Source organism: Eubalaena glacialis, chromosome 7 (genome assembly GCF_028564815.1).
Source record: "Eubalaena glacialis isolate mEubGla1 chromosome 7, mEubGla1.1.hap2.+ XY, whole genome shotgun sequence".
NCBI lineage: Eukaryota > Metazoa > Chordata > Mammalia > Artiodactyla > Balaenidae > Eubalaena > Eubalaena glacialis.
In genome coordinates, this window is record NC_083722.1 from 79,108,269 (window position 1) to 79,131,327 (window position 23,059).

At 41.3% G+C, this 23,059-nt stretch overlaps 1 long non-coding RNA gene across 1 annotated transcript in view; it reads left to right on the forward strand.

Annotated features, from left to right (window-relative positions):
* Positions 1–23,059, forward strand: part of LOC133095501 (uncharacterized) — an 88,612-nt gene that overhangs the window by 21,935 nt on the left and 43,618 nt on the right. The window contains exons 4-7 of the long non-coding RNA XR_009701619.1: positions 3,337–3,540; positions 6,237–6,357; positions 7,389–7,554; positions 12,029–12,146. This is a non-coding gene — a long non-coding RNA (uncharacterized LOC133095501). The remainder of the gene's footprint in view (positions 1–3,336; positions 3,541–6,236; positions 6,358–7,388; positions 7,555–12,028; positions 12,147–23,059) is intronic.

The following is a 23,059-nucleotide window of genomic DNA, read 5'->3' on the forward strand; positions in this document are numbered from 1 at the left end:
TGACCTCGAGGAGACTAGAGTGTAAGTCGGATCAGGCACAGGCTCACGGCCACAGTCAGCACTTTACATGCTAGACTCGGTGTGATCAGTGCTGAGCACATGGCACGAATGACCTCATCTCCCTCAGCAACTCTACGAAGGAGGCATTACTACCCCATTTTACCTATGGGGAAACTGAAGTTTAGAGAGAATAAGTGGTTCATCCAACAGTGTCACATACACAGCAAGTAAGAGGCAAAGCCAGGACTCAATGCCAGGCAGGCTGAATTCCGGTGACCCCCCCCCCCCCAGTCTTCAACACTTGAAGGGCCTCTCAGTCAGGTACGGCTTCCCAGAGAGGGCTCATCCTGTGATTCCCGTGCCACCTTTCAGCAAGCCTGTGAGTGGAGGCCCCTGGCTGCCTTGTAAGGTCTGATACTTATGTGCTCTGCTATTTTCTTAGCCTCTCTGGACCTCAGCTTCCCCAGAAGCAACTCAGAATGTCCAATATAGGAGGAGCCTCAGAAGCCATCAGGGCAAATTACTTCATTCTTAGAGATGGGGAAAACAGAGGCAGGAACATTGGAATGTCTTGGTCAAATTCTCCCCAAGAATGAGCGACAGAGCCAAGTTAGGATCTCAGTGGAGTCCAGCCTCACGGTCACATTCTTCTCCACTACACATCTCAGGCTTTGTATTATCTTTTTTTTTTTTTAAAGATTGATTGATTGATTGATTTTTGGCTGCATCGGGTCTTAGTTGCGGCACGTGGGATCTTCGTTGAGACGCTCGGACTTCTCTCTAGCTGTAGAGGCGGGTTTTCTCCTCCTCTAGTTGTGGCACACTGGCTCCAGGGTGCGTGGGCTCTGTAGTTGTGGCAAGTGGGCTTAGCTGCCCCCCGGCATGTGGGATCCTAGTTCCCTGACCAGGGATCAAACCCCAGTGCCCTGCATTGGAAGGCGCATTCTTTACCACTGGACCACCAGGGAAGTCCTCGTATTATTATTATATTTTTTGGCTGCATTGCATCTTTGTTGCTGCTCGCGGCCTTTCTCTAGTTGTGGCGCGTGGGCTTCTCATTGTGGTGGCTTCTCTTGTTGTGGAGCACGGGCTCTAGGCACACGGGCTTCAGTAGTTGTGGCGCACGGGCTTAGTTGCTCCACGACATGTGGCATCTTCCTGGACCAGGGCTCGAACCCGTGTCCCCTGCACTTGGCAGACGGATTCTTAACCACTGCGCCACCAGGGAAGCCCTCCCCGTGTTATCTTTTAGTGCAGGAGGAAATTAGGGCCCAGGTGAAGGAACCAGCTTAACCAAAGTCTCCCAACCAGAAAGTAGCAAAGTGAAGACTGGAAACCATTTATTGTTGGCAGCAACATGGAAGCCAGGTGAGAGCGTGGCGTTTGGAATCCGTTGGAATTGGGTGTGGACCTTCCTAGCTCTGGGAGCTTAGGCAATTGACCTGACACCTGCAGATGGGAACAACTACAACGGCACCCTCATCAGACTAAGTGACACACATGATGGGTTGAGCACACTGCCTGACATACAGCAACCCTTGCAAATATCTACTGAGCACCTACTATTCCAAGTGCTTTCATCCTTCGTTACAACCTACTGGGTAGGTCTCATTATCCCACTTTGCAGATGAGTGTGTTGTAGTAAGTCACTCGCCCCAGTTGCTCAGCTTTAACTGGTGAAGGCAGGGCTCAAACCTGTGCAGTCCGGCTCCAGACGTCCAACACTCTTCTATGCCAAGCTATTCTGCCTGCACCCCCTTTGAGTGTTGTCGTAAAACAAGCCTCAGGAAGGCACAGTAGGCATTCTTTCCATCATATAACAAGGTTGTCCTTCGAAACGAAGCCATGGGGATGAGCAGGGAAAAAGAAGCCATGGTGGGTGGGTCATTCGGTGCAGGGAGACCAGAAGCTGCATCTCGGGGCTGACGGAGGACTGAATATAACCGAGCAGGACCCTATGGGGCCTTCCGGGGACAGACCCCTCCCCCATGTCCTCTGCTTTAGCTCCTCCCTGAAGTACCTAGATAATGGTATCTAATGCACATTTCCTGAGTTTTTCAGATGCTAAACCACCAACAAATGGAAGAAATTAACTACTTGATGACCATGAGCACGTAGCCCCCAGACCTACTGGTGCCTAAGGATTGATAATGTTAACCCCTGTGACACCGCCCTGTTACCTCACCATGAACCAATCAAAGAACTGTGCACGCACATACCCTAGGATGCCCCTCCCTCAACTGGCCTTTAAAAAAGCTTTGCTGAAACCCTTATGGGAGTTGGGGGTTTTTGAGCATGGGCCGCCTGTTCTTGTACTGACACATTACCATAAAGCTTCACTTTATTGAAAGACCAGCTTGGGTGTAAGGAAACTTTTAACCCAGGCACAAGGTTAGTTTCAAAGGCTAGGTAATAAATCTATTTTGCTTTATTTTCTCTTTTTGCACAGAAGCTGGTAATCTAGGACCTATGTGTGAACAACTTTATACATGAATATTTTTGGTACTTGGTTTACTTGGGCTGGTAGGATACATTATATTTAAGTTCCTTGAATACTGTAGATATCCCCCTAATGTGTATGAATGACTGAGGCTTTGTAAATTAGGGACGTTTGTGTGAATAAAGTTATTTGATGGGGTCAAAGAAGCCATATGTGACTCGAAAAAATAATCCTTTTTTTGGCTTTATTGGCTTTACTGCACACGGGCAAGCAGACCCAAGTTTGGTTCGGTAACATGAATGCATCTCTGCCCAGGGGTCTCAGCAGCCCAGAAGGCCAGTGAGAGAAGGCCTGGCTCCTCATTCCATAATCCACCATTGGATGAACCTGCTCTCAAAAGAGCGAGTTGGGTGACCAACACAGCCAATGCCTGGGAGGGCCCCGCTTTTTTCAGATCCCACAGAAGCAAGTGTTACTGGAATGGAAGGGCTGTGTCCAGCCTGGACCCCAGCCCAGCGGCAGGCAGGGTTAGGAGGGGTCTGTACCCTTCACCATAAGTGACAGCTGTGTGCTCTGAAGCTACAGGACCAGCGTCATTTAGAGCAACAGAGCTTGTCCACCCCATCTGCATTATTTTTCTTCCTTCTGGTGGCTTTTCCCATCTTCGGAGCTGGATTACGTTACAGCTGATCTTCCAGTTCATTCCATTCTCGTGGCTGATTTGCTCGGCTCTCGCTCAGCTATGTGCTTTAGAGAACTGATAGAGATCTAGAGGAAGGTTTTCTCTTTTTTGGTTGAAACACACTTGCATCACTTTCCCTAAAGTGGAAGAAAGGGATATAGATGTTAGGTTTGCACTTTTCTGACTCCATTTCTCCCTCTGGTTTTCTTCCCAGGAATGAAGGGCATCCACTTGAGTACCTGTTCTCTCAACTCTGTCACAGGGCATGCACGAGCACAAACAGCCACTTGTCCAGGATGGGCGGATGGTCAGGGACACTGGAGGTCACCTGAACCACATGGGACTCTGAGCCAGATAAACCCCCAGGGCTGCTGCCAATGCTAAGATGCTACGCTTTCCACAGCATCACCTGAAGTGGGTAAGCTGGGATGAGTATCCCTCTTGGGGATGAGGAATTTGTCAAGAGTAATACTTAAGTCCTATAACTCTACATATAACCACTGATTCCCTACAGTAATCATATGTGGTAGGTACTAGCATTATTCCTATTATAGGGAGGAGGAGCTAAGTCACAGAGAGGTTGAGTGACTGATCCAAGGTGACACAGGTAGTTTATAGCAGACCTAGGATCTGAGCCCAGGCAGACAGACTCCAGAATCTGTGTTCCTAAACTCCAACCAGTATAGCCTCTATAACCTGGTCCAAAGAGATAAAGTGACTTACCCACAAAATACGGAGTCATGGCTTAGAATTTAGCCTGTGATCTTAACAACAAACCACAGTGGGTTTAGAGCTCAGAGTCGACTGGTCTGGTCCGCACACTGCACTGAATGGCCATCACCCTTCCCAGTCTCCCCACCCCTCCACGGTGCACCTTTCCCATTCCCACCAAAGCCCATGCTGTCTCTTGCTTCCAGACCTTTGAGCCCTGCTGTCCTTCAGCTTGGTACAGACACACCATCCCCTGCGCCTGGATCACCCCTACTCACCCTTCAAGACTGAACTTAAGCCTCCCTGCCACCTTGACTTTCCAAATCTGACATTTGTGCCCCTCCTGCACACACACATATCAAACCCAGCACCCCAATCTCTGCACATATCACAGTAATGCTGGATGGGAATAAGCATATCCTGTCCCTCTCCCAGACTGTCAGCTCCAGGAGGGAAGAGATGAGCTCTGTACTTGGCATGTCACAGCAGCTCGATCAATTTTTAGTGACAGGAATTTAAGGGGTGGGGTGACTTGCAGCTGCCCCAGTATACCCCAGACAGAGAATTCGTATTTCCTTCAGTCCCTCTAGGGTATCATGCTATTCCTCACCACTGGGCATTTGTACATGCTTTGCCCATGTCCTCCTTTTTAATCTACTCTCTTGTCCCCTAGCTGGGTCATGTTGCCTTGTTTGAAGCTCTCATCAACCCATGTACTTTTCCTTTAAAGACATTGTTCCCAAGGTGTGATCCCTGGACCCCCGGGAGGTCCTTTAGATCCTTTCAGGGAGTTTGTGAGATCAAAACTGTTTTTATAAATCATTAATCATCAATAGAGTACCCTGAAATGAATACAGTGTTACATGTCAATTTTATCTCAATTAAAAAATATATACAAAGCAAATCATAGTAGGTGCTCAATAAATATTCAGAAAATGAGTGACCCCAAGCCCTACTGATGGGTCTGAGGGTCAATGTGCATGCCCGAGACAAACCCTGCCTCGCCAAGGGCAGCTCTAAATGGGGCCTCTGGGAAGGGGCTGTGGAAGACTTCTCCTGGGGGAGATGCGGGAGGAGGAGGAACAGAGGCAACGCGTCCCCTGGCGCCGGGTACCCACTGGGCAAAATCTTTGGGCCCAACCTGGTGCTCTAAACGTGCAACTTCCCACTTGGCTCTGCATTTTTCCAATTTCTTGCAAGTGCATCTGGAATACATTAGAAAGGGGTCAGGCTGGTTTGGAAAATGTTTGGGTAACTCTGGATGTGGGAGGTGGAGCTGGAAACCTGTGGGGAAGAACATGACCCCCAGACAGAGTTCACAGTTGTGGCCGGAGAGCTGCTCGCCTGCCAGCCCAGGACGAGCCCCCGGGCCTCCCGCACTCAGGCCCTATCCATCTGGAGGCCTCTGGCTCCACCTTCATCCCTCAGAGACCCCCTTTCAGACTGGCTTTGGTAAGGAGACATCCCTCCGTGCACCCCTCCTCGTCCCCCCATATCCTTCTCCTGTCGCTTCTCCCGACCCAAACCACAAACTCAGCCCAGGCCCTGCTCCGTGAATAGCGATGGCCATGACAGTAATTGGGACCCATAAATCATTTCCCATCTGTGGAGCCCTCATGTCCCAGGTGAAGAGCTTCACACACTTTCTCTCCCATTTTATCCTTTGAATAAACCCTCCAATCATATGTACTCCTGTTCCCACGTCGCAGATAAGGAAACTGAGGGGCAGGAAGATGACCCAGCTCTCTCGGGGTCGTAACGCTGAAACTCAAACCCAGAGTTGCCCAGCGCCAAAATTTGTTTCATACCCTCCACAGCACACCAATACCCCAGGAACGTAAAAGAATCGCCTGGAAGCCAATTCTTTTTCTCCCAAATCAAGGAGATGCAAGAGCAGCTAAGAGGAGGAGCTTGAAAGCAGAGGAAAACTTCTTATCCATGGCACCTGGTAACCTGTAACAACCAGCTCCAGTTTTATTGATAAATTAGCCTCCTCTGCCGTCAGCTGGAGCTCCCAAGTCAAATCTCCAACGCCACCTCCCGCGTTAACGGGGTTGGAGCAGCTACCGCGGACTCAAAACCCACTTCCTCAGCCCACCCCAGCCCTCAGAAGATGGGAGCGCTTCAGAGAAGTTAATTTTCTAAAAACAACTCCTTTCTCTTGGGCTATCCCTGAGAAATCCAGGGCTAACGTTGAACTCGGGGTATGCAGTGGAGACCAGCCTGGCCCAGGGCTCTGCAGAGCAGAGAAGAGGCTGGCCAGGGGCACTTCCTTGCTCACAGCTCGTGGTCAAAGGACAGCACAGCCCTCCAGCCGGTGGCGGTGCTAAAAAGGGCACAGGACGGAAACCTGGGAAGGGCCACATCTGCAGTCCACTTCACCCCAACTTTTCCTCACTCTAGACCCGTGCTGTCCCATGCTGCAGCCACGAGCCACCTGTGACCCCAGGAATGCGGCTAGTCTGAATCCCTGTGTCCTGGCTGAGATACACTCCTGACCTCGAAGACTTAACACCAGAGAAATGTGAGTTATCTCAATAATGATGTTTACATTGATTTCATGTAGAAATGATAAATCTTTCTGGTATATTGGGTTAAATACATAATCAGAATTAATTTCACCTCTTTTGCTGTTTCTAATGGGCTATCAGACAACTGTAAATTACACAGGGGCTTGGCATTATATTTCTATCTGACAGCACCGCCCTGGATAGAGGGCACAGCCACCCCTGGGGTTTCCTTCCCTCCCGCTCAAGCCCCGCCCATCCAGTTACCAGCAGCCCCTTCCTCCCTTTGAAGCCTGCCCCTCCCTTGCTCCAGATTCCCCAGGGCTCCCCATTACAGGTCATATCAAGCCTAAGCCACTCTCCCCAGCTTTCCGGGCCACCTGGTTGATTGACTGACCCCGTCCTGACATCAGCCAGTGACCCCGGAAGCTGTCTCCATCTTCCGTTCATCCCCTCTGCGTCCTGGCACGCTGCCGGGCCCCAGGTAGAGAACCACCCTCCCCCTGCCCCCGCTCCTTCTGGTCTTTTGCCTTCTGAAGTTTGCAGGTAATTGCTCCTTCCCTCCTCTAATGAGCTCCTGGCTCCTGGGCTGCAGGGAACACGGGCCTGGGCTTTGCCCTCCGTCCAGAGCCAGTTGCTGCCCAACCTCACCCAGATCACCCAAGCGCAGATGCCCAACAGGTGTGGACCCACCGAGCCCAGCCTCTCCCCATGAGCTGCACCCCCGTGGGGCACTGACACCGGGGCAGAGCCACAGCAACTGGGCGCTCCCTGCTCCCACCGTTCCTCCCCTCCCCGGGAGCTCTTCCGCTGGAGAGTATCTCCCTGACTTCCCTTCCTGCGAAAAATCCTGCTCCGCCACCTGCAGAAGCCCCCTCCCACCACCCCAGGCTTCCCTTCCATCAGCTCAACCAAGTGTGTACTTCTGCTGTTGGAACTCCCAAAGCGCTTACCTCTGGGGCAGAAAGGAGCCCCCGTGGTCCGCAGTCCTCACCAAGGACGTTGATACTCACCAAGTACGTTCACCTGTAGCCTTTAATTCCTGCAGCAGTTCCATGTGGTGGCAATCATGCCCATTTAACGATGAAGAAGTCCAGGCTCAGAGTGATAGAGGAACGTGCTCAGCACCCCGTGGGGGCAGGCTCTGAGCCAGAAAGTCGATCTCTGAACTTCCGTGCTCTTTCGTGTTGGAAGAAGACCACAGATGGAGCAAGGTTTGAATCCCGGCTTTATCATTTTCAAAGTCTGTGACTGTGCAAGCTTCTTTTTTGTTTTTTAAAGTTAATCCCAAACTCCTAATTTAGCCCCCCTTTCCCTTTGGTAACCATAAGTTTGTTCTCTATGTCTGTGAGTCTGTTTCTGTTTTGTAAATGAGTTCATTTGTATCATATGTTAGATTCCACATATAAGCGATATCATGGAATTACTGTCTTTCTCTGTCTGACTATACTTCACTTAGTATGATCATCTCTAGGTCCATGGATGTTGCTGCAAATGACATTATTTCATTCTTTTTTAAGGCTGAGTAGTATTCTGTTGTGTATATACCACATCTTTATCCATTCATCTGTTGATGGACATTTAGGTTGCTTCCATGTCTTTTTTTTTTTTTTTTTTAAACATCTTTATTGAAGTATAATTACTTTACAATGGTGTGTTAGCTTCTGCTTTATAACAAAGTGAATCAGTTATACATATACATATGTTCCCATATCTCTTCCCTCTTGCATCTCCCTCCCTCCCACCCTCCCTATCCCACCCCTCTAGGTGGTCACAAAGCACCGAGCTGATCTCCCTGTGCTATGCGGCTGCTTCCCACTAGCTATCTATTTTACATTTGGTAGTGTATATATGTCCATGACACTCTCTCACCCTGTCACATCTCACCCCTCCCCCTCCCCATATCCTCAAGTCCATTCTCTCATAGGTCTGTGTCTTTATTCCCATCTTGCCACTAGGTTCTTCATGACCTTTTTTTTTTTTTTTCTTAGATTCCATATATATGTGTTAGCATACTGTATTTCTTTTTCTCTTTCTGACTTACTTCACTCTGTATGACAGACTCTAACTCCATCCACCTCATTACAAACACCTCCATTTCATTTCTTTTTATGGCTGAGTGATATTCCATTGTATATATGTGCCACATCTTCTTTATCCATTCATCCGATGATGGACACCTAGGTTGCTTCCATGTCCTGGCTATTGTAAACAGAGCTGCAATGAATATTTTGGTACATGACTCTTTCTGAATTATGGTTTTCTCAGGGTATATGCCCAGTAGTGGGATTGCTGGGTCGTATGGTAGTTCTATTTTTAGTTTTTTAAGGAACCTCCATACTGTTCTCCATAGTGGCTGTATCAATTTACATTCCCACCAACAGTGCAAGAGGGTTCCCTTTTCTCCACACCCTCTCCAGCATTTATTGTTTCTAGATTTTTTGATGATGGCCATTCTGACCGGTGTGAGATGATACCTCATTGTAGTTTTGATTTGCATTTCTCTAATGATTAATGATGTTGAGCATTCTTTCATGTGTCTGTTGGCAATCTGTATATCTTCTTTGGAGAAATGTCTATTTAGGTCTTCTGCCCATTTTTGGATTGGGTTGTTTGTTTTTTTGTTATTGAGCTGCATGAGCTGCTTGTAAATCTTGGAGATTAATCCTTTGTCAGTTGCTTCATTTGCAAATATTTTCTCCCATTCTGAGGGTTGTCTTTTGGTCTTGTTTATGGTTTCCTTTGCTGTGCAAAAGCTTTTAAGTTTCATTAGGTCCCATTTGTTTATTTGTGTTTTTATTTCCATTTCTCTAGGAGATGGGTCAAAAAGGATCTTGCTGTGATTTATGTCATAGAGTGTTCTGCCTATGTTTTCCTCTAAGAGTTTGATAGTGTCTGGCCTTACACTTAGGTCTTTAATCCATTTTGAGTTTATTTTTGTGTATGGTGTCAGGGAGTGTTCTAATTTCATACTTTTACATGTACCTGTCCAATTTTCCCAGCACCACTTATTGAAGAGGCTGTCTTTTCTCCACTGTATATGCTTGCCTCCTTTATCAAAGATAAGGTGACCATATGTGCGTGGGCTTATCTCTGGGCTTTCTATCCTGTTCCATTGATCTATATTTCTGTTTTTGTGCCAGTACCAAACTGTCTTGATTACTGTAGCTTTGTAATATAGTCTGAAGTCAGGGAGCCTGATTCCTCCAGCTCCATTTTTCGTTCTCAAGATTGCTTTGGCTATTCGGGGTCTTTTGTGTTTCCATACAAATTGTGAAATTTTTTGTTCTAGTTCTGTGAAAAATGCCAGTGGTAGTTTGATAGGGATTGCATTGAATCTGTAGATTGCTTTGGGTAGCAGAGTCATTTTCACAATGTTGATTCTTCCAATCCAAGAACATGGTTTATCTCTCCATCTATTTGTATCATCTTTAATTTCTTTCATCAGTGTCCTATAATTTTCTGCATACAGGTCTTTTGTCTCCTTAGGTAGGTTTATTCCTAGATATTTTATTCTTTTTGTTGCAATGGTAAACGGGAGTGTTTTCTTAATTTCACTTTCAGATTTTTCATCATTAGTATACAGGAATGCAAGAGATTTCTGTGCATTAATTTTGTATCCTGCTACTTTACCAAATTCATTGATTAGCTCTAGTAGTTTTCTGGTAGCATCTTTTGGATTCTCTATGTATAGTATCATGTCATCTGCAAACAGTGACAGCTTTACTTCTTCTTTTCCGATTTGGATTCCTTTTATTTCTTTTTCTTCTCTGATTGCTGTGGCTAACACTTCCAAAACTATGTTGAATAATAGTGGTGAGAGTGGGCAACCTTGTCTTGTTCCTGATCTTAGTGGAAATGGTTTCAGTTTTTCACCATTGAGGACAATGTTGGCTGTGGGTTTGTCATATACGGCCTTTATTATGTTGAGGAAAGTTCCCTCTATGCCTACTTTCTGCAGGGCTTTTATCATAAATGGGTGTTGAATTTTGTCGAAAGCTTTCTCTGCATCTATTGAGATGATCATATGGTTTTTCTCCTTCAATTTGTTAATATGATGTATCACGTTGATTGATTTGCGTATATTGAAGAATCCTTGCATTCCTGGAATAAACCCCACTTGATCATGGTGTATAATCCTTTTAATGTGCTGTTGGATTCTGTTTGCTAGTATTTTGTTGAGGATTTTTGCATCTATGTTCATCAGTGATATTGGCCTGTAGTTTTCTTTCTTTGTGACATCTTTGCCTGGTTTTGGTATCAGGGTGATGGTGGCCTCGTAGAATGAGTTGGGGAGTGTTCCTCCCTCTGCAATATTTTGGAAGAGTTTGAGAAGGATAGGTGTTAGCTCTTCTCTAAATGTTTGATAGAATTCACCTGTGAAGCCATCTGGTCCTGGGCTTTTGTGTTTTGGAAGATTTTTAATCACAGTTTCAATTTCAGTGCTTGTGATTGGTCTGTTCATATTTTCTATTTCTTCCTGGTTCAGTCTTGGAAGGTTGTTCATTTCTAAGAATGTGTCCATTTCTTCCAGGTTGTCCATTTTATTGGCATAGAGTTGCTTGTAGTAATCTCTCATGATCGTTTGTATTTCTGCAGTGTCAGTGGTTACTTCTCCTTTTTCATTTCTAATTCTATTAATTTGAGTCTTCTCCCTTTTTCTCTTGATGAGTCTGGCTAATGGTTATCAATTTTGTTTATCTTCTCAAAGAACCAGCTTTTAGTTTCATTGATTTTTGCTATTGTTTCCTTCATTTCTTTTTCATTTATTTCTGATCTGATCTTTATGATTTCTTTCCTTCTGCTAGCTTTGGGGTTTTTTTGTTCTTCTTTCTCTAATTGCTTTAGGTGCAAGGTTAGGTTGTTTATTCGAGATGTTTCCTGTTTCTCCATGTCTTGACTATTGTAAATAGTGCAGTTATGAGCATTGGGGTGTATGTATCTTTTCAAATTAGAGTTTTCTCCGGATATATGCCCAAGAGTGGGATTATTGCCATAATCCATATGGTAATATGGATTACCATATCATATGGTAACTGTATTCTTAGTTTATTAAGGAAACTCCATTCTGTTCTCCATAGTGGCTGCACAAATTTACATTCCCGACAACAGTGTAGGAGGGTTCCTTCTTCTCCACACCCATCCAGCATTTATTATTTGTAGACTTTTTCATGATGACCATTCTGACTAGTGTCAGATTATACACCTTTGTAGTTGTGATTTGCCTTTCTCTAATAATTAGCGATGTTGAACATCTTTTCCATGTGCCTATTGGCCATCTGTATGTCTTTTTTAGAGAAAAGTCTATTTAGGTCTTCTGCCCATTTTTTGATTGGGTTGTTTTTTTGTTATTGAGTTGTATGAGCTGTTTGTATTTTTTGGAAATTAAGCCCTTGTCAGTTGCAGTGTTTGCAAATACTTTCTTCCATTCCACTGGTTTCCTTTGCTGTGCAAAAGCTTATAAATCTGATTAGGTCTGTGTAAGCTTCTTAATCTCTCGGTGCCTCACTCAGTTTCCTCATTTGTAAAATGCCAGTGATCATCTCAGAGTTGTCGTGGGGATTAAGTGAGTTGGTGCAGGCTTTGCATTTAAAGTAGTGCTAAGGGTGCCATATAGTAAGTTCTCAATAAATGGTAGCTGTTGATATTAATAAGTATTTAATAAGTACCCAATCTTCTCTCCACTAGGCTGTAAGCTCCTGGAGTATGAGAGGTGTGCCCTGGACCATTCTTGGCCTCCTGGCCCTAGTCTCCAGTGAGGGTCTTGAAGGTGCTGTGATGATGACAGCAAGACAGGGAGATCCAGGTAAGTGCAGATTTTGTGAACTAAATGTTTGTGACCCCCACAAAAGTTCTGTTGAGGTCCTAACCCCCAGTGTGTTGCTATTTGGGAGCTACAGCTGAGGGCAGAGGAAGCTGAATTTGAAACAGGAGCTGGTTGTTAAAGGTAATCATGTGCCATGGACAAGATGTTTTCCTCTGCTTTCAAGCTCCTCTAGCTGCTTTTGCATCTCCTTGGTTGGGACAATAGTAATTGGCTTCTAGATGGATTCTTTAGATTCCTGGGATATCCGTGTGCTGCGGATGGTATTGAAACGAACTTTGTTGCTGGGGAAAATGTAGGACAAATAGTCTATTGAGTTTGACACCAGCTGGAATTAAGACATTTGTTTTTAAGAAATGCAATATTCTTATGTTTTTATAAATTTGTTTATTTATTTATTTATTTATTTATTTTTGGCTGTGTGGGGTCTTCGTTTCTGCGCGAGGGCTTTCTCTAGTTGCGGCGAGCGGGGGCCACTCCTCATCGCGGTGTGCGGGCCTCTCACTATCGCGGCCTCTCCTGTTGCGGAGCACAGGCTCCAGACGTGCAGGCTCAGTAGTTGTGGCTCACGGGCCCAGCCGCTCCGCGGCATGTGGGATCTTCCCAGACCAGGGCTCGAACCCGCATCCCCTAGCATTGGCAGGCAGACTCCCAACCACTGCGCCACCAGGGAAGCCCCAGTATTCGTATGTTTAAGTGCAGTTTGTGATTCTAACTTTTGGCTAGCAGAATAAATAATGTGGAGGTTTGAACAGCCCGGCTTTATGGAACAAATAAGCAAAAGGGGAAGCAAATGCCAATATTTATAAGAGTGGTTCCAAGTAACCTGTTCTTCACATGCAATACCATATTAAATCTTAAATCCTGCAGAATAGTATTATACCTGGTTCTATAGACAAGGACATTTAAGACTCAGAGGCTTTGTTGGTGACACAGATCACTCAGGGGTAGCTGTGCAGTCAGGATTCAAACCCAAGTCTGTTGGCTCCAGTGTCCACGTTTCCTTCCACTGGCCCAGGTGGCAGAGTGACTAATGGGGGACTTAGTCTGAAGGTCAGCTCTCTTATACGTGATAAAATAGCCCATACAATCTGCCCATGTTAATAGGTTCTTCATCAAACTTTTCCCCATAGAACAGGAGGAAAAAACCACATCTAACATCACCTCAATTACCATCTACTGAAAACAGCAATAAATCACACTCATACATTTGTATGTACTGTAGTCTTAAAAATGTACATAAAAGCTAAAAGTAAAAAAAAAAAAAAAAATCCAAAAAGGATAAGTGTGTTAATGAGTAATTCCATTCACAGAAAGCTAAAAACAACAACAACAAACACCTATTTTAGGGTTGCAAGTGGTTTATGAAATCTCTGGTTACTGTAGGACGTGAACATGATGATTTACAGTATACCAAAACTTATACAACACTGGCTTGCAGAAAAGAAAAATTATTTTCTCTGAAATGATTGGGTGTCACAAATCTGAGTTTACTTGTGTAGTTTGAAGTTGCGTTCAGATGATGGAAAACACTGATCTGGTGTTGTGAAGAGGGACTTGTTGGTAGTTATTTGGTTTTGTGTTTTTAACTGAAGTATAGTTGATTTACAGTGTTGTGTTAGTGTCCGGTGTACAGCAAAGTGATGCAGTTATGCATTTATATCTATATATATTTTTTCTTCCTATTCTTTTCCATTGTAGATTATTACAATATATTGAATATAGTTCCCCGTGCTATACAATAGGACTTGTTGTTTATCTATTTTATTTATAGTAGTTTATACCTGCTAATCCCAAACCCCTAATTTATCCTTCCCCCACCCCTTTTCCCCTTTGGTAACCATAAGTTAGTTTTTTATGTCTATGAGTCTGTTTTGGTTTTGTAAATAAGTTCATTTGTATCATACTTTAGATTCTACATATAAGTGATATTATATGGAATTCTTCTCTGTCTGACTTACTTCACTTAGTATGATAATCTCTAGTCCATCCATGTTGCTGCGGATGGCATGATTTCATTCTCTTTTATGGCTGAGTAGCATTCCTTTGTGTGGAGCAAGAGCATGGGATATCTTTCCATTTCTTTAAATCATCTTCTGTTGTCTTTATCAGTGCTTTATAGTTCTCAGCATATGTCTTTCACCTACTTTTTCAGGTTTGTTCCTAAGCATTTCATTCTTTTTGATGTGATTATAAAAGTGATTGTTTTTTACTTTCCCTTCCCTTTCATTGTTAGCATAAAGAAATGCAACAGGTTTCTGTATGTTAATCTTATATTCTGCTACATTGCTGAATTTGATTTTCAGTTCTAGTCATTTTTGTGTGGCGTCTTTAGGATTTTCTAACATAGTATCACATTATCTATGTATAATGACAATTTTACCTCTTCCCTTCCAATTTGGATACGTTTTCTTTCTTTTTCTCACCTGATTGCTGTGACTAGGACTTCCAATACTATGTTGAGTAGAAGTGGTGAGGGTGGGCTTCCTTGTCTTGCTCTAGATTTTAGCAGGAAGGTTTTAAACATTTCACTATTGAGTATTATGTTGGCTGTAAGGTTGTCCTAAATAGCTTTTATTATGTTGAGATATGTTCCCTGTATACCCACTTTCGTAAGAGTTTTTTTTTTTTTAATATCATGAATGGATGTTGAATTTTGTCAAATGCTTCTTCTGCGTCTATTGAGATGATCGTGTGGTTTTGTCATTGCATTTGTTGATGTGGTGTATCAAATTGATTGATTTGCATATGTTGAATGATCCTTGTGACCCTGGGATGAATCCACCTTGATTATAGTGTATGATCTTTTTTATGTGTTGCTGGATTCAGTTTGCTAATGTTTTTTTGAGAATTTTTGCATCTATATTCTTCAAAGATATGGTCTGTGATTTTCTATTTTGGTATTGTCTTTGTCGGGTTTTGGCATCAGGGTGATGGTGGCTTCATAGAATGACTTTGGGAGTGTTCCCTCCTCTTCAATCTTTCGGAAAAGTTTGAGAAGGATTGATATACATTCTTTTTGCATGTTTGGCAGAATTCCCCAGTGAAGCCATCCAGTCCTGGACTTTTGTTTCCAGGGAGTTTTTTAAATTACAGGTCTATTTCACTTCTAGTGATCAATTTGTTCAGAATATCTATTTCTTCTTGATTCAGTTTTGGTGAGCTGTACGTTTTAGAAACTTGTCCATTTCTTATAGGTTGTCCAATTTGTTGTAATATATTTGGTTTTTTTATTCCTTGTTTTTATTTTACTTTTTAAATTTTTAATTTTATATTGGAGTGTAGTTGATTAACAATGTTGTGTTAGTTTCAGGTGTACAGCAAAGTGATTCAGTTATACATATACAGGTATCTATTCTTTTTCAAATTCTATTCCTGTTTAGGTTATCACAGATTATTGAGCAGAATTCCCTGTGCTATATGGTAGGTAGGTCTTGTTGGTTATGTTTTTAAAGTATAGCAGTGTGTTCATGACAATCCCAATCTCCCAATCTATCCCTCCCCCCACCCCATCCTTCTCCCCTCTGGTAACCATAAGTTCATTTTCTAAGTCTGTGAGTCTGTTTCTGTTTTGTAAATAAGTTCATTTGTATCATTATTTTTAGATTCCACATGTAAGCAATATATAATAATTGTCTTTCTCTGTCTGATTTACTGCACTTAGTATAAGAATTTCCAGGTCCATCCATGTTGCTGCAAATAACATTATTTCATTCCTTTTAATGGCTGAATTATATTCCATTGAATATATGTACCACATCTTCTTATTCATTCATCTGTCAATGGACATTTAGTTTGCTTCCATGTCTTGGCTATTGTAAACAGCGCTGCAGTGAACACTGGGGTGCATGTATCCTTTCGAACCATGTTTTTCTCTGGACATATGCCCAGGAGTGAAATTGCTGGATCATATGGTAGCTCTATTATTTCTTTCTTAAGGAACTTCCATACTGTTCTCCATAGTGGCTGTATCAATTTACATTCCCACCAACAGTGTAAGGAGGGTTCCCTTTTCTCCACACCCTTTCCAGCATCTGTTGTTTGTATATTTTCTGATGATGCCCATTCTAACCGGTGTGAGGTGATACTTCATTGGGGTTTTGATTTGCTTTTCTCTAATAATTAGCGACGTTGAGCATCTTTTCACGTGTCTCTTGGCCATCTGTATGTCTTCTTTGGAGAAATGTCTATTTAGGTCTTCTGCCCTTTTTTTTTATTGGGTTGCTTGTTTTTTTGATATTGAGCTGCATGAGCTGTTTGTAAATTTTGGAGATTAATCCCTTGATAGTCTCATCATTTGGAAATATTTTCTCCCATTCTGAGGTTGTATTTTCGTTTTGCTTATGGTTTCCTTTGCTGTGCAAAAGCTTTTGAGTTTAATTAGGTCCCATTTGTTTATTTTTGTTTTTATTTCCATTACTCTAGGAGATGGATTGAAAAAGATATTGCTGCGATTTATGTCAAAGAGTGTTCCTCTAAGAGTTTTATAGTATCTGGCCTTACATTTAGGTTTTTATGTTTGTGTATGGTGTTAAAGAATGTTCTAACTTCATTTTTTAACATGTAGCTGTTCAGTTTTCCCAGCACTATTTATTGAACAGACTGTCTTTTCTCCATTGTATAGTCTTGCCTCCTTTGTCATAGATTAATTGCACAGAGGTGGGTGGGTTTATTTCTGAGCTTTCTATCCGTTTCCATTGATCCATATGTCTCTTTTTGTGCCACTACCATATGGTTTTGATGACTGTAGCTTTGTAGTATAGTCTGAAGTCAGGGCACCTGATTCCTCTAGCTCTGTTTTTCTTTCTCAAGATTTCTTTGGCTATTCAGGGTCTTTTTTGTCTCCATACAAGTTAAAAAATATTTTGTTCTAGTTCTGTGAAAAATGCCATTGGTAATTTGATAGGGATTGCACTGAATCTGTAGATTGCCCTGGGTAGTATAGTCATTTTGACAATATTGATTCTTTCAGTCCAAGAACACAGTATATCTTTCCAAATGTTTGTGTCATCTTTGATTTCTTTCATCAGAGTCTTATAGTTTTCTGAGTACAGTTCTTTTACCACCTTGGGTAGGTTTATTCCTAGGTATTTTATTATTTTTGATGTGATGGTAAATGAAATTGTTTCCTTAATTTCCCTTTCTGAGCTTTTGTTGTTAGTGTATAGAAATGCAACAGATTTCTGTGTGTTGATTTTGTATCCTACAACTTTACTGAAATCATTGACGAGCTCTAGTAGTTTCATGGTAGTGTCTTTAGAATTTTCTTTGTATAGTATCATGTCATCTGCAAACAGTGATTGGATTCCTTTTCTTTTTCTTCTATGATTGCTGTGGCTAGGACGTCCAAAACTATGTTGAATAAAAGTGGTGACAATGGACATCTTTGCCTTGTTCCTGATCTTAGAGGGAATGCTTTAACTTTTCACTGTTGAGTATGAGGTTAGCTGTGCGTTTGTCGTACATGGCCTTTATTATGTTGAGGTATGTTCCCTCTATGCCCACTTTCTGGAGAGTTTTTATCATAAATGGGTGTTGAATTTTGTGAAAAGCTTTTTCTGCATCTATTGAGATGATCATATGGTTTTTATTCTTCAATTTGTTAATATGGTGTATCACATTGACTGATTTGCATATATTGAAAAATCCTTGCATCCCTGGGATAAATCCCACTTGATCATGGTGTATGATCCTTTTAATGTATTGTTGGATTGGGTTTGCTAGTATTTTGTTGAGGGTGTTTGCATCTGTGTTCATCAGTGATATTGGCCTGTAATTTTCTTTTTTGTGGTATCTTTGTCTGGTTTTCTTATCAGCCTGAGGGGACCTCATAGAGTAAGATTGGGAGTGTTTCTTCATCTGCAATTTTTTGGAATATTTTCTGAAGGATTAGTGTTAAGTCTTCTCTAAATGTTTGATAGAATTCACCTGTGAAGCCATCTGGCCCTGGACTTTTTCTTGGGAGTATTTAAATCACAGATTCAATTTCATTACTTGTGATTGGTCTGTTCATATTTTCTATTTCTTCCTGTTTCAGTCTTGGAAGATTGTACCCTTCTAAGAATTTGTGCATTTCTTCTAGGTTGTCCATTTTATTGGCGTATAGTTGCATAGTTGCTTGTAGTAGTGTCTTATAATCCTTTGTATTTCTACTGTGTCTGTTGTAACTACTCCTTTTTCATTTCTAATTTTATTGATTTGATCCCTCTCTCTTTCTTTTCTTGATGACTCTGGCTAAAAGTTTATCAATGATGTTTATCTTTTCTTATTTCTGCTCTGATATTTATGATTTATTTCCTTCTACTTTCTTTGGGTTTTGTTTGTTCTTTTTTCTCTAGTTGCTTTAGGTGTAAGGTTAGGTTGTTTATTTGAGATTTTTCTTGTTTCCTGAGGTAAGAGTATATTGCTATAAACTTCCCACTTAAAACTGCTTTTGCTGTGTCCCATAGATTTTGGATTGTTGTGCTTTTGTTGGATCATTTGTCTCTAGATATATTTTGATTTCCCCTGATTTCTTCAGTGATCCTTTGGTTGTTTAGTAACAAATTGTTTATCCTCCATGTGTTTGTGTTTTTCACAGTTTTTTTTTCTTATTAGTCATCCATTTTATACACATCAGTGTATACATGTCAATCCCAATCGCCCAATTCATCACACCCCAATCCACACCCCCCGCTGCTTTCCCCCCTTGGTGTCCATATGTTTTTTCTCTACTTCTGTGTCTCAATTTCTGCTCTGCAAACCGGTTCATCTGTACCACTTTCTAGGTTCCACATATATGCGTTAATATAGGATATTTGTTTTTCTCTTTCTGACTTACTTCACTCTGTATGACAGTCTCTAGATGCATCCACGTCTCTACAAATGACCCAGTTTAGTTCCTGTTTATGGCTGAGTAATATCCCATTGTATATATGTACCACAACTTCTTTATACATTCGTCTGTCGATGGGCATTTAGGTTCCTTCCATGACCTGGCTATTGTAAATAGTGCTGCAATGAACATTGTGGTACAGGACTCTTTTTGAATTATGGTTTTCTCTGGGTATATGCCCAGTAGTGGGATGGCTGGGTCATATTGTAATTCTATTTTTAGTTTTTTAAGGAACCTCCATACTGTTCTCCATAGTGGCTGTATCAATTTACATTCCCACCAACAGTGCAAGAGGGTTCCCTTTTCTCCACACCCTCTCCAGCATTTGTTGTTTGTAGATTTTCTGATGTTGCCCATTCTAACTGGTGTGAGGTGTTACCTCATTGTAGTTTTGATTTGCATTTCTCTAATAATTAGTGATGTTGAGCAGCTTTTCATGTGCTTCTTGGCCATCGGTATGTCTTCTTTGGAGAAATGTCTATTTAGGTCTTCTGCCCATTTTTGGATTGGGTTGTTTGTTTTTTTAATATTGAGCTGCATGAGCTGTTTATATATTTTGGAGATTAATCCTTTGTCCGATGATTCATTTGCAAATATTTTCTCCCATTCTGAGGGTTGTCTTTTCATCTTGTTTATGGTTTCCTTTTCTGTGCAAAAGCTTTTAAGTTTCATTAGGGCCCATTTGTTTATTTCTGTTTTTATTTCTATTACTCTAGGAGGTGGGTCAAAAAAGATCTTGCTGTGATTTATGTCAAAGAATGTTCTTCCTATGTTTTCCTCTAAGAGTTTTATACTGCCTGGTCTCACATTTAGGTCCCTAATCCATTTTGAGTTTATTTTTGTGTATGGTGTTAGGAAGTGTTCTAATTTCATTCTTTTACATATAGCTGTCCAGTTTTCCCAGCACCACTTATTGAAGAGACTGTCTCTTCTCCATTGTATATCTTTGCCTCCTTTGTCATAGATTAGTTGTCCATAGGTGCGTTGGTTTTTCTCTGGGCTTTCTATCCTGTTCCATTGATCTATATTTCTGTTTTTGTGCAAGTACCATACTGTCTTGATTACTGTAGCTTTCTAGTATAGTCTGAAGTCAGGGAATCTGATTCCTCCAGCTCCGTTTTTTCCCTCAAGACTGCTTTGGCTATTCGGGGTCTTTTGTGTTTCCATACAAATTTTAAGATTTTTTGTTCTAGTTCTGTAAAAAATGCCATTGGTAATTTGATAGGGATTGCATTGAATCTGTAGATTGCTTTGGGTAGTATAGTCATTTTCACAATATTGATTCTTCCAATCCAAGAACATGGTATATCTCTCCACCTGTTGGTATTATCTTTAATTTCTTTCATCAGTGTCTTATACTTTTCTGCATACAGGTCTTTTGTCTCCCTAGGTAGGTTTATTCCTAGGTATTTTATTCTTTTTGTTGCGATGGTAAATGGGAGTGTTTCCTTAATTTCTCTTTCAGATTTTTCATCATTAGTGTATAGGAATGCAAGAGATTTCTGTGCATTAATTTTGTATCCTGCAGATTTACCAAATTCGTTGATTAGCTCTAGTAGCTTTCTGGTGGCATCTTTAGGATTCTCTATGTATAGTATCATGTCATCTGCTAACAGTGACAGTTTTACTTCTTCTTTTCCAATTTGGATTCCTTTTATTTCTTTTTCTTCTCTGATTGCCGTGGCTAGGATTTCCAAAAGTATGTTGAATAATAGCGGCAAGGGTGGACATCCTTGTCTTGTTCCTGATCTTAGAGGAAATGCTTTCAGTTTTTCAGCATTGAGAAGGATGTTTGCTGTGGGTTTGTCGTATATGGCCTTTATTATGTTGAGGTAGGTTCCCTCTCTGCCCACTTTCTGGAGAGTTTTTATCATAAATGGGTATTGAATTTTGTCAAAAGCTTTTTCTGCATCTATTGAGATGATCATATGATTTTTATTCTTCAGTTTGTTAATATGGTGTATCACAGTGATTGATTTGCATATATTAAAGAATCCTTGCATCTCTGGGATAAATCCCACTTGATCGTGGTGTATGATCCTTTTAATGTGTTGTTGGATTCTGTTTGCTAGTATTTTGTTGAGGGTTTTTGCATCTGTATTCATCAGTGATATTGGTCTGTAATTTTATTTTTTTGTACTATCTTGGTCTGGTTTTGGTATCAGGGTGATGGTGGCCTAATAGAATGACTTTGGGAGTGTTCCTTCCTCTGCAATTTTTTGGAAGAGTTTGAGAAGGATGGGTGTTCGCTCTTCTCTAAATGTTTGATAGAATTCGCCTGTGAAGCCATCTGGTCCTGGACATTTGTTTGTTGGAAGATGTTTAATCACACTTTTAATTTCATTACCTGTGATTGGTCTGTTCATATTTTCTCTTTCTTCCTGGTTTTCCATTTTATTGGCATAGATTTTCTTGTAGTAATCTCTTATGATGCTTTGTATTTCTGTGGTGTCTGTTGTCACTTCTCCTTTTTCATTTCTAATTTTATTGATTGAGTCCTCTCCCTCTTTTTCTTGATGAGTCTGGCTAATGGTTTATTAATTTTGTTTATCTTTTCAAAGAACCAGCTTTTAGTTTTATTGATCTTTGCTATTGTTTTCTTTATTTCTATTTCATTTATTTCTGCTCTGATCTTTATGATTTCTTTCCTTCTTCGAACTTTGGGTTTTGTTTGTTCTTCTTTCTCTAGTTCCTTTAGGTGTAACGTTAGTTTGTTTATTTGAGGTTTCTCTTGTTTCTTGAGGAAGGCTTGTATAGCTATAAACTTCCCTCTTAGAGCAGCTTTTGCTGCATCCCATAGGTTTTGGATTGTCATGTTTTCATTGTCATTTGTCTCTAGGTATTTTTTGATTTCCTCTTTGATTTCTTCAGTGATCTCTTGGTTATTTAGTAACGTATTGTTTAGTCTCCATGTGTTTGTGTTTTTTACTTTTTTTCCCTGTAATTGATTTCTAATCTCATAGCATTGTGGTCAGAAAAGATGCTTGATATGATTTCAATTTTCTTAAATTTACTGAGGCTTGATTTGTGACCCAAGATGTGATCTATCCTGGAGAATGTTCTGTGCACACTTGAGAAGAAAGTGTAATCTGCTGTTTTTGGATGGAATGTCCTATACATATCAATTAAATCTCTCTGGTCTATTGTGTCATTTAAAGCTTGGGTTTCCTTAGTAATTTTCTGTTTGGATGATCTGTCCATTGGTGTAAGTGAGGTGTTAAAGTCCCCCACTATTATTGTGTTACTGTCGATTTCCTCTTTTAGAATTCTTAGCAGTTGCCTTATGTACTGAGGTGCTCCTATGTTGGGTGCATATATATTTATAATTGTTATATCTTCTTCTTGGATTGATCCCTTGATCATTACATAGTGTCCTTCCTTGTCTCTTGTAACATTCTTTATTTTAAAGTCTATTTTGTCTGATATGAGTATTGCTACTCCAATTTTCTTTTGATTTCCATTTGCATGGAATATCTTTTTCCATCCCCTCAGTTTCAGTCTGTATGTGTCCCTAGGTCTGAAGTGGGTCTCTTGTAGACAGCATATATATGGGTGTTGTTTTTGTATCCATTCAGCAAGCCTGTGTCTTTTGGTTGGAGCATTTAATCCATTGACGTTTAAGGTAATTATTGATATGTATGTTCCAATTACCATTTTCTTAATTGTTTTGGGTTTGTTGTTGTAGATCATTTTCTTCTCTTGTGTTTCCCACTCAGGGAAGTTCCTTTAGCATTTGTTGTAGAGCTGGTTTGGTGGTGCTGAATTCTCTTAGTTTTTGCTTGTCTGTAAAGCTTTTGATTTCTCCATCAAATCTGAATGAGATCCTTGCTGGGTAGAGTAATCTTGGTTGTAGGTTCTTCCCTTTCGTCACTTTAAGTATATCATGCCACTCCCTTCTGGCTTGTAGAGTTTCTGCTGAGAAATCAGCTGTTATCCTTATGGGAGTTCCCTTGTATGTTATTTGTCGTTTTTCCCTTGCTGGTTTCAATAATTTTTCTTTGTCTTTAATTTTTGCCAATTT